At 32.2% G+C, this 13,059-nt stretch overlaps 3 non-coding genes across 3 annotated transcripts; all 3 read right to left on the bottom strand.

The window, feature by feature from the left end:
• Positions 1-342: 342 nt before the first annotated feature.
• On the bottom strand, positions 343-415 carry Trnak-uuu (transfer RNA lysine (anticodon UUU)). The gene has a single exon. It is a non-coding gene; the product is annotated as a tRNA-Lys (tRNA).
• Positions 416-5,572: 5,157 nt separating this feature from the next.
• Positions 5,573-5,663, bottom strand: Trnay-gua (transfer RNA tyrosine (anticodon GUA)). Its single transcript is given in 2 exon segments — positions 5,573-5,608; positions 5,627-5,663. It is a non-coding gene; the product is annotated as a tRNA-Tyr (tRNA).
• Positions 5,664-8,738: 3,075 nt separating this feature from the next.
• On the bottom strand, positions 8,739-8,825 carry Trnam-cau (transfer RNA methionine (anticodon CAU)). The gene is given in 2 exon segments: positions 8,739-8,774; positions 8,789-8,825. It is a non-coding gene; the product is annotated as a tRNA-Met (tRNA).
• Positions 8,826-13,059: the final 4,234 nt, after the last annotated feature.

Consider the following 13,059-nt stretch of genomic DNA (forward strand, 5'->3'; position numbering starts at 1 on the left):
TTTTATTTGCTATTACATGATACATGTAACATTTAATCAACAAGATAAACTCTACAAGTATATATCAAATGAAAATTAAGCATCACATTATTTTGAAAACGAACAATAGTACATGAATACAAATAAGGAGGCAATTTACATATCTTCAGAAAGACACATCCTTGTGATAAATAGTAACGGCCTAGCCAATCAAACAATAGTGTTGTCTTTTTAATCAGCCGCTTGATCGAATAGAAAAGAATGATTTCAGGGAGTAGGAACATTTAGAGAAAAAAAAATCAGTTGTTACATATTTGACAGAAAAAAAAAAACATTTTCCTCTTAAAAAGGTGAAAAAACATTCGCCCATGTAGGGACTCGAACCCTAGACCCTCAGATTAAAAGTCTGATGCTCTACCGACTGAGCTACACGGGCTTATACACATTATAACTTTAATTTTAAGGAGATCGAATGATTGGTATTTTAAATCAGATAATATTGTAAGAGAGCACGTGGTATTTAAAAATAGATTTTGCAATGATCTTTCAACCCTTTGTTCTATTCAATATCGACTTGGTAAAGTATGAATTAACAAAACGATATTTCTCCGGAATCGTAACAATTTTATTTTGGCTGTTACATTTTTTAAAAATATGACAACAAGTTTTTCTATTTTATTTTAATGATTTTCGCATGTGGTCTTATTTTCAATGCAATTTCGGAATTGTAGAAAATCATTCGGTTTCGATTTAGTTTTAAGTCCAAGGATTTCATGAATTGATATTCGCATGCATATGCCTTTCTGTAAATGTTAACAGGTTATATCATATATCAGTACCATGCACTTTGAAATACCACACACCTAAAGTGTTCATGGCATGTACGTGTCCCCTCTCTATTTTTATATGTACTTTTTTCAATGAATCACTAAATGCATATATCTATTTTATTTGGTAATTTTTTTATTGAGAGCTATGTTAGAAACACAACTCGAATTTATCATACAGTATATCGAATCAGTGGATACATGCTGCATGGTCGCAAATATCAACATTGTCAGCATGGATCGAAATAAAAAAAAACATTGTTGATTCATGTAATCTTTTTGTGTCGTCCCTAAAATTAACAATAAATAGTCTTTACATTAAAATCTAACCTAAAAAAAAGATTTCATCGCAAATTATACATGTGAACATACAAAGACAGATTACTCTTGTAGACTAACGGTCATTTGTGTTTTGAAATAATTTTATAATTAAATAACATATGATTCTAGTTAGATCTACATACTAAGTATAAGTTTGCTAATGAAATAAACATACTTTTAAAACCTATAAATAATTTTGCTTATTATAATAATGTAACTTCCGAACAAGGAATATCTGAATATTCATCGATTTACGGAATTTTCATTATTCATTTAATAATGGAAAGCTATTCATCCACAAATATAATGTATGTAATTACAAAATAATAATAATGGAAATTGGTAAATAATTCCACAGGAGTTCGCGTACCTATCAATTACACCGAAATTTTCATTAAATAAAAAATACGTAATACGTTTAACTTTTAAAAATTATTATAGGTGTTACGATTTCAAGGATTCTTAGTTATTTACCGAAAATTATATGGCAAAATTATAAAGGTAACAATGTAGAACCCTTTGATATATCAAACAAGCTCAATCCAAATAGAAAAAAAAAATTTGGAGAATCCAGGTTAAAAATCCAAATATTACTAGAAACCCCCGGTACCTCTCACATGAAAACTAAAATGCAAAAGCGCTCTACCTTTAAAACTTGAACAAGCTAATTCTTTATACATGATGCATAAGGTGTAGAATTTAGATAATACAGAGTTGTATATGCGAGAAACCACGTGATAAATTTAATTATTTCCTATCTAGCTTGTAACACGAGCTTTGATTGGTTACAAAGTCGGGTGTAAATATCCGTGCACCCGACTTGAGCCGGGTGTAAATAAAACGTGACGTCACAATGCATAGTTTTTCTATAATACGAAGCAAATCGATATGTTGAGACACACTCTAAAGCATTGTTATGGGTACAAAGGAAATAAATTCGTTATCCAGGTTCACATCACACTCGGGGTTGCGCCCCCTTGTGCAATGCACAATCGCGGGGTGTATCTGCCGCAATAGTAGAAAATACACCCTTCGGCCTTCGGCCTCAGGGTGTATGAAAAACATATTTCATAAAGGAAAGTAAATTGACTTAGATCACTGTAAAAGGATTTTTAAAAAACCCATGATTGAACCTGGATAACTAATAATGTCTTTACCACAGACTTCAAGGATTCTTAGTTAGTATCGTAATGTTAAATTTTATTATATGCCAATATTATGAAAGTAATAATAATTTAGGAAGCCCTTAAATCACCTGAATATAAGCCCTATCAAACGTGTACGTGTTACGTTTCAAGCTGGTCGATGTTATCATGGTTATGAACCATGGGCATAGCATTCTACTCAAGTTCTAGGCTACAGGTTAAAAATTTAATCTTAGCCCCAAATCAGGATATTTTTTTAAAGGAAGCTTCATAAACAGGACGCTGTAAAACTTGATATAACTACGCATAATATAATCCTTTATATCATAGTTTTAGGGGGTATTTTAAAATTTTCAATACTATTGAAAGTTATTAAGTCGGAATATTCAAGTAAATCCAAGAGTTATCGATCTTAGCACAGATAGCGAATTCTAAAACAAGCACATATCAACTTTTGAGAAATCTAAAATATATGATTTTTGTCATTGTCAATAATTTGATCCAATATAAAATCTTATTTACGTTTATTTCTTTATTTATTTAAGTAAACAAGTTCCACAAAAGACGCAAAGAAAGTACGGAAATATCTCAGATACAGAAAAAAAATTGCAAATATGATGGGGTTGGGCGGGGGTGATATTAATTTTAAGGGCGGGAGAGTCATGACATGTATGTACATGTACGTGTATGACAATGTGTATGACCTAAACGAAATGCAGACGCTGTATTTGTCTGATTTAGGATCACATTGCACGTCCAAGGAATAAGTTTGTCAAACTTAAGAATTACAAAATTTTAGACAACGTGTTAACTTTGCAGCCCCCTCACGTCCATCTTTTTCGAATTGCTTCCAAACACTTATACGTAACAGCCCGCCTACATATCTTGTACCGTAAACAATCTGTGGTTCGTGCGTTTCACACCGGTGTTAATGATGGTAATTGACATCAAAATCGTAAGGACAGTCAGTGCCTCGTTATCTTAGCCATCAATACTCTATGATCTCTTCGATGATAGCAGGCCTAAAACTATTTATGGCTCAGAGTAAAACTTGCTTTTAAAAAGTATACATACATTTCCAAAACTGGGCTGAAAAAGGGCTTCAAAATATCACATTTAACGGCCGGTTTTGCTGTAAGTTTTAATTTGAAATTAAAATATGAATTAAATGTATAAATAAACTTGAATCAATGAATTCTACGATGCCATGAAGATGCAACCGGGTGCAGGGGAAGAAATGATATGCAGCGATCTTTCCATTGATAGAATATGTTAGGGTATGTTTGACTGCACAAAAACAAATATGGGCGGCCTCCACATAATTTAAAATTTTACATAATATGAAAACTATAAAAAAAAAACGCCTTTCCTCAAAAGGGGGCACCCACGGCCTCACCGCGCGCTATGAGTTTATTGAAATTATTCAAACTAATTTGAATAAATTAAATCAAAATTGAATAAAACACATCTAACCTTACAGTTTATTTCTTTAATTTAATATTAAAGAAAGTCAGGGAGTCAACGTTAATTAAGAAAATATTTATAAAATGCATGTCATGCAATAACATTGTTTAATTATGAAAAGGAAAAGACCTCTGTAAAATTTCATACCTGGTATCTAACTACTAAAGGAAGATTTTTATCTTTTTTTAATTGCTTATCTTTTTGAAGGTTTTGAAATTTTTTTTATCCCTTCTCTTTTTTTACAAATCAATTTTCTATAAATAGACCAAAGAAGCATTTTTTTTCCAAAGATATCATCTGGACATAGTTAAAAAATATATGAAAAAATAAATAAATGAAATGATAATCTATGTTAAAATAAAAAAAAATCCATTTCACACCACTGCAGTCTCCCCGAGAGCGAGAACAATAGGGACAGTAATTATCAGTAAATGTCAGCACTTGTCTAAGTTTTTCAGCAAGGACAGTAAACGGGTCAGTAATTGTCTAAGTTTTTCAGCACCGACTAAGATTGTCAGCACTTTTCTAAGTTTATCAGTACCGGCAGTAAAAAGGTCAGTAATTGTCTAAGTTTTTCAGTAAAGACAGCACATTGTCAGTAATTTTCTAAGTTTGTCAGTAAAAAATGGGAATGTCAGTACGTTTCTGACTTAGTAGTGCATGTACATGAAATGCAACGAAGATTTCCCTTCAAAAAAATTAATAACACCTTAGACATGTACAGTTGTATTGAAACTTAGGAACGTTTTCGATCCACGGATAAAAAAAACCCCAACAACACCAAAGCAAATTTCACATGGCTATGAGCACTACATATCCGAAATCTGAATAAATTATATATACATGAAATTAACGCTAATCTTTTAAAACTTACCCCTCTCTCTGTGTGTAAAATTTTCCTATTTTCTACAGAACTTGTGACCTGTTTCGCTCGGATGTCGCTGCAGAGTGACCGAGTGTTGACCAAAATCATTGTTTTTCTCACGCTTGCAGTCAGCGCCTCTCTGTAGGCAGCAGCCGACACCTCTCGGCCCAGGTGCATCGGTGACGTAATCAAGTATCTCCGGCGACTTTGAAGAGTTTGTGTGAAATGGACGCAGTGGGAAAGGTAATTAGGAAAGGGGAGGGGGTAATAAGAACGATGTACATGTCAGTACAGTCTGTACAGCAAGGATTAAATACTAGTTTTTATTCTGTAAATTGCACAATGTCATGCTTATCCATTTGAATCCATATTTGCAATTTATTCATTTTCTTTCATGGATCAGAAACGCAGTAGATGTACACAAATTAACAGATTTGTTTCTGTTTGATTTTTTTTTAATTTATAAAGCTTAAGATATAGAAATGCACTCGTAAATTAAAAATATTTTAGTTACGAGATAGTATAGTGAACAGATTGACAGAAAGATGGATAAATTAAAAAATTATCATTCTTTTTCTTTTAACTAATGCAGGGAAGAAGAGCCGGTTGGTGAGACGAAAGAAGGAAAAAAGAAGGGAAGAGGAAAATAACTTGCGTGAACTTTCAGAGATATTTTCCTGCATGCTGAGGTTCTTGATGATTTCTTTAAAAGTGTTTTCTCTTTGGGTGTGTATATTTGAAGAATCAATTCAACTGGCTAAAAAATATGGAAATTTTCTGAAAGACACTTAATTTTTAACGGAAGGTAGCGTTAAAAAGAAAGAACAAAATAAATTCAAGCAAAACTGATCCTCTTTCTTGCCATATCACCTTTTATACATATAAGACGTAAATAAATGAAAAATTAGTGAATGGACACGTATATTTTTATGATTGGTGGAAAGTCTTAAAATCCGAGAAAAAAAATGTAATCCCGCGAGGCGGATTTGAACCACCGACCTAAGGATTTCAGTTTTACATAGCCACTACAGTCCTCCGCTCTACCAACTGAGCTATCACGGGATACATAATTAGATGATTAACGTTCATCATATTCTGAGCAGGTAGTTTTAATTTTTATAAATCGTTCCATATGTTTTGATCAACAAGTTGATATACGCTATTTACATCTATTTGTCCATATTTAAAAGTTTAGTCTTAAAGTGTTGAATCAGATCGAACTGGTGTACATGTAAATATGAAAATATATTAGTATTTTGTAAATATGGATCCGCCTTTTTGTAGTAAAGGCATTAGTAGGTATGGTATCTATATATAGGAATGACCAGATATTTTGATGGGCATTCCCCTATTACACGGTCAGTTGTATTGACTTCAGTGTTATAAGAGAAAAAAGAACAACATACTCACAATGTCAAGGTTTTTTTAACCGCAGTTCTGAATTAGTAAACCTTGACGTTGAATGGTGACAATAATATACACGTATCTAGATCTGTCAAAATGTTTGTTACAGTAATGTTACGGTAAGATAAATTGAACATGATTTCTAACAAATGAAGAACATGTAATTAAATAATTATTTGAATCCAATTTTTCTATTAATATTTTTGTTATTTGATTATTTACTTTATCCATTTAATATTGATCAACAGACTGCCTCAAGTAATATATATACACATGACATGTAATTATGTTTTTTTGAACAGTCTTATTCAAAAAAAGTTTAAGAATAAATTGTAAATTTTCACTGCAGGTATATAAATGATTTTCTTTTATCATAATGAAAATCAAATCGAGGACTTCTATTATATTCCCCCGGTCCTTCAAGTATTTTTAACTTTAAATACTTGACTTTCCCATGATGTTTATTTAAGGACAGATGATACAAACAAATTTTTCTTTGGAAGATACTTAATATCATGTCACAAGTTCAGAAAAGTGAATAACTCTTAGAATTTTTTCTCAAAAGAACTGGAAAATGAAATAGAGTAATAAAGGTCTGCAAATCGTAAAGCGGCTTTATCTTCATTAACCAATAGTCCACCCTAGCAGCAAGCACACGCATCTAACGCGAAGGTGTGATAGATGTACAATATAAGGTTCATGATTTTTGATTTCTAATTTGAAACCATCATGGAGCTATATTATATTGATTCTATTAGTCCCAGCAAAAGACAGCATTGTGGCAACGCACTTTGAAAATATAACACACTTTGAAATTTTTTTTCAAAGTGCGTTAAAATTTGGACAGAATCAATGCACTTTGAAATTTTTTTTTTCAAAGTGCCCTTTGAAATTTTTTTCGTTAAAAAAGTGCGTTAAGAGTGTACATAAACATTTTTTACCAAGGGGACATTTAACGCACTTTGAAAAAATATGTATCAAACAAAAAAATTAAACTTAGATTTTAGTAATAGAGAGAATAAAATTGCAATAATTACATCTATCGAAAAACTTTTTGGTTAAATGTACTCATTTAACCTTATTAAGAACAAGGAGAAGACGAGTTGATAGTCTCTCTGCAAATGTCTCTTTTCTCAGATATCGTACATAGCCGTTGGTAGCAAATTGAAAGTGGACCCCCAAGATAAGCCCCAATTTTCAATGCCTATATTATGTATATCTTTGCAAAAGAATTGTGTACATATACCCCCCCCCTCCTGGTACCGATGCTTATGCTACACCCAAATATATGTATTTACATAACCGGTATGACGTTGAAAACTTTGAATAAATTAGTTTACGCAAAATGCATGCAAATTGGAAAAGATTAATTAAGTACAGTAAAACATTTAAGAGAGAGAGAATTTTCAAAGTATGGAAAATCAAAATCGCCCACTTTCACATCCTGAATTAAGTGACCGCATCACCGAAAAGTTATTAAAGGATTCAACTATTCATCATACCTAAGATTTGCAAGAGCATTGACCAAGCCATACACAGTTTTTCAAAGGGCGTTAATATAGTCTATATTAACACACTTTGAAAAGAAAATTTATTTTTGCAAAGTGCGTTGATTTGGTCCCAAATTTAACGCACTTTGAAATTTTTTTTCAAAGTCTGTAATTTTTCAAAGTGCGTTGTAAGAGCATCTTTGTTTACCAAATGGAGTCCAATAAAAAACGAACTTCTGATTCGATAATTTGTGGTTTGCAATTCTGGTTTGCCTTTATCTGATTTGTCAAATTGTGGTTTAGTATCATGGTTTGCCTTCATCTCATTGGATGGCCGAACCTCAATTCATGGTTGAAGCTAAGCGCTACGCGGACTTGCATTTTGTATCCTCCAATACAATAAATCTTTTTTGCCTAGTACCTGTAAATATATATTAAAAACAAATCTCTTTTGACTGTATGCCAACATGGAAATCTGATCGATTTGAACCACTCAAAAAAGTCAATTGAAACAAATATTCTGTTAACATATGTCTTTAACGATATTTTGAATTATTACAATCTTCTTCCTTAATCGAATGATCAACAAAAATAACACAATGAACAAAATCGAGAAAATACCTTCCATTGATTATTTGTATTTATCTAAACCTTGAACTTATAATTTTATAGTGTAAAGCCAATCCTCTAAGGGATTGCAGTTAGTTTCGAATCTGACATTTGAACGCGAATACTCCGTCTACTTATTTCAATATTCAAATACTCACTTATAAATGCTTTTATTCATTTGCATAGCACCCACAAAACTGGCTATACAACACCTTCAAGAAGTCAAAATGCAGAGAGTTACATATATGAAACTACCACCTTTTGTCTTTTGTTGAAAAGTGTGCATTTTGGAAAAGAGTTGGGTATCAGGGACAGTTTCTGTGGACCTTTGAAGATTCCTTATGTTTGGGTTTTTGTTAAACGTATTATTAGTTGTTTTTTTTTAGCTATTTCTATGCATTTTATATCAAGACATCTAATGCCTCCGCGGCCCAATGGATAAGGCACCGGCCTCCTAAGCCGGGGATTGCGGTTTCGAGTCCCGCCGGAGGTTTTCCATTTTTTTTGCCTCTCACGAGATAGCAGAGGTCTCCAACAAACATCCTCAGTTTCTTGTAGTTATACATGCTACTGAGAATGAAAGTTTTGCTAATTGGGATACTAAAGAACAAAATAAATAGGGAACTAAAAATATTGCCCCGGGTGAGGATCGAACTCACGACCTTCAGATGGCCCTTGTGTGATTATGAGACTGACGCGCTACCTACTGCGCTACCGAGGCACATGACACCTCTCAGCACACCACGTTTTGAACACAACCTTATACCTGAACCTGTTTAAATTGAATATTAAAAACTTTCCAAAAATCCTAAGAATATATGCACATTTTCTATGATATAAAAATGTCCATTTCAGTAAACTTTGTTAGTTACATCACGAAAATTAGAGAAATACACTACCTTTATAATGAGTTGCCTCATTAAAGAACAAGATAAAATTAAATCCTTTGATTTCACCTTGAGAGAAGGGGTTGTCCAATTCAAATGTTTTCTGTCAACTCTCTCCTTGTAATATCATTGAAAACAAAGTGATTGAACAAGAGTAAATACCTGCAATTATTTTAGCTAATGATTGGGAAATATATTGTTTTTAACATTGGAAATCTCACATGATATTACAAAGAAATTTTGTATCTTCGTTTTAGTATGTGTAACTTTCGTCAAGAAATGTACATTATTGTCAAACACCTAATGTATGCTTTCCTCAGATGAATGGGCAATTCAATTCCATGCAACACTGAATGAAACACATGGAATTATTCTTGGTTCAATTTTCCCCTTTAGGTCTGCGTATCATGGTTGGCATTTTATCCTGATGCAAAAAGGAGGAAACTATTCAGAATCAGCGACCATACACGTGGATATCACATGTTGGAAAGCAGCCTACACACCACCCAGGAAGTTTCGACATACACACCTAAAAAAGAGTTCCCTTTAATTCAGTGGGATACTTCTGCTCAAGATGTGATATTCCTAGTACATGAGTCCAACTTCTATACTGTAGGTTTATAAAAAGAGATGCCAAAAATGAAAAAAAAAAAATAAATCGTCACTCTCTATATAAAACTGTAATTGAGTAAGTTCATTTTGATTGGCTATTTCCTTGCGTAAGACCTTTATATATAAATGTATATATATTTGAAAATTTAATTGTCCTTATCTTTCTAGAAGCAGATATGCTTTTGTTTTTCTGCAGACATAACTTACGTGTGTTTAATCAAGCGGGTCCAACTTTTACCCAGAAACCCTAGACACACACACGCACACACAGACAGACAGGCATGGATTGAAATATCAACTTCCATCTTATATTTATTTCTTTACGTTTTTACTTCGGTATTCTCCGTGAAACTTCGTATCTTAAGAAACTGGTTTTTCATGCACGAGCGATTTAGCGCTCACTATAAATACTTTTATCAGGGAATGTTCGATTAATGCGACGTTCGTTACAAAGAATCGCAGGTTGTTTTGTGTCTTTGGTATGTTTAGATTACAGAGTTTTATTTTCAAGTTCAACTTCTAAAAGAGATTTCCCTTAAAAACAACGTACAGGGACAAGCTTCAATTCTGGACAGGATTTTGATGTCATTGACGCTGTCAGTTTATTAAACAACAGTTTCAGCTCAACGAGGAGAGATTGCGAGGTTCAGAATGAAGTTGAGTATAATAGTCATTTGTTAGACTATAAATCTGACTTTCACAGTGTCTGCTGAAAATTCAATTGTTTTAGTTTAAGATTGTTTAAAAAAAAAAAAATCTCTTGAATTATAAGAATGCTATAAAACAAAACAATAATATTTTAAATGTTATCAAATTTGGTTAAAGTATAGAATTTATATCATACATGTATTCTAAAGTTGTATATTTGTCTAACAAAAAATCAATATAGCAGAGCGCCCCCTCCCCCGTTATTGAAACGTACATTTTAGAATTGATGAGAAGAGTTAGCCATCGAATGATTTGAACCGCCAATTTTGTTAATCCACTGAACGTTTCGGCTCCATTGAATAAAAATCAAAAGTTGATTGTTGATTTTAGACAATTGAATGCATGCGTTTTAAAGAGAAATTTCAAATTCGAGGGGTCTTCAGAGGGTCTCAATCTTGCCAAAAGGTTTATTCATGATCAAATTCTATCTAACAAGTGTTTATCATCATGTAAATTTAATCTGGAACTTCAATGGCCCAAAGCGTTATTTCGTATTCACAGTCCTACCCTTCGGTCTCAATAGTGCTGGTTATATTTTACTAAAGTATTTAGACCACTAGTATTGTTTTGGAGAGCTAAAGCATATGGAGTTTTATTAATGTATTTAGACGAGAGCTGGGTTTGCGATCAAACAAAACTGTATTTTATTTTTACAGAATATTCAAAAACATTTGTTGCAAGCCGGTTTATTATTATTGATGCTACAAGTAAGAGTTCTATGCAAAGTTAGAATGGCTCGGTTTTGAGTAGAATTAAGAAGTCTTTTTGATTGGTATCCCGCGATATAAATAAGAGAGTTTTGTATAGCAAGATAATAATAATAATAATAATAATAATAAAAAAAAAAAAACAAAAAAAAAAAACTGCCAATGCTTATTGCTAATGCATCATGTTTCGATGAAAATATAAAAATTTCACTGCTTCTAAGGTGTGAACTCGAGTTCTTTTGTTAAAAGCCTATATATATTCCCGCCAGGGTTATTTCCCCGTGGTATCGCATACGGAACGCATTGTTTTTACTGATGCTAGTGATTTCGTGATTTCAAAGGGGGTGGAGTGATGTTAGATTCGACTAAGAAAGTTTTGCATTTTATGTGGGCCGAACTAGAGAGAGTTCGAAGTTCAACTTTTAGAGAACTTAAAACAGTTGAAATGTTCGTGAAAATTTTGGGGTTTTGTTTAGAAAATAAAATTTGTAAAATTACATATACACAATCAAAACGATGTTACATGTAGAATTTCGCAGATCGGAACAATGAATGCGGATTTATTATCTCTTGCTTTTACTATATTCACTTTTTCTGTAGGTTGGGTTTTACCAGAGCAAAAAGTGGAAGCAAACTTTGTCGTTTGGGGCATAAGCAATTATATTGTTGCATTTTTCAATAAGGTTTGGGGACGTTTTATTTGCGATATCTTTGCAAATTAAAAATAATAATAATAATAATAATAATAATAATAATAATAATAATAATAATAATAATAATAATAATAATAAAATAAAATAAAAATAACTAAATAAATATAAATAAATAAATAAATAAATAAATTTTCTTTGTTTAGGATCCATGGAACAAGCGCAGTCGACGCATTTTCTTTCGACTGGTCACAGGATTTGGATTGTTCCTCCCATTTATTAATTTGATAGGGAGGTCACTAAAACATTTACATGTATTAAATTACGGTTCTACAGTGTATATGGTGCCTTAATTGTTCCAAAGTGGAATTCAGCAGCTTTTTGGTCTTCCTTGAAAAAAAACAAAAAACAATTAATGTTCTTGTGGTTTGTGAAAGATATGGGTATTAAAAAAAAAAAAGTTCATGTTCTGATAAAAATAACGTATTTGTGCTAACAAATTTAGTAATTTTATAGCACCGCAATTGGATGCTTCGTAATTAAGTCATTTAACACTATACGGATGTATTTATATGTTCATTTGCATGTTTTGATAGTGAAATATGGACATAATAGTACACAAAGGTTGACTGCTAACCAGTGTACAATGTGCATGCATACTTACATGAAATAATTGGATGACTGTTATCCAAAAAGGAGTAAGATATTTGCAAATTAATCAGTAATGCTATAGCACTGGGATTGGATGTTTCGTAATTAAGTCACTTTAACACTATATATGTTCATTTGCATGTTTTGATAGTGAAATATGGACAAAATAGTACACAAAGATTGACTGTTAACCAGTGTACAATGTGCATGTATACTGAAATGAAATGATTGGATGACTGTTATCCAATAAGGAGGACTGCTCTCCTAGATTTGAATGAATGCAATACTAATATGAGATTATAATCTAACATGCTGGTTCTGAAAATCATATACTAGTATTTTGATGACTGATATTTTTAATCATGAAGGACTGCTCTCCTATTTATAATGTTGAACACTATATTTATATGTTCAATTGCATGCTTTGATCGTGAAATATGAACAGAATAGTACACAAAGGTTGACTGTTAACCAGTGTACAATGTGCTTGCATACTGAAATGAAATGATTGGATGACTTTTATCCAATAAGGAGGACTGTTCTCCTAGATTTGAATGATTGCAATACTAATATAAGATTATAATCTAACATGCTGGTTCTGAAAATCATATACTAGTATTTTGATGACTGATTTTTAATCATGGAGGACTGCTCTCCAATTTATGATTTTGATGATAAAGTTGCTTGTAAATATGTGTGATATAATATCGTGGCTATTATTGGTTACTGTACAAATTTGG

This window comes from Saccostrea cucullata, unplaced genomic scaffold, assembly GCF_032062105.1.
Source record: "Saccostrea cucullata isolate Sc308-1 unplaced genomic scaffold, CSIRO_AGI_Scuc_v1 ctg1342, whole genome shotgun sequence".
Classification (NCBI taxonomy): domain Eukaryota; kingdom Metazoa; phylum Mollusca; class Bivalvia; order Ostreida; family Ostreidae; genus Saccostrea; species Saccostrea cuccullata.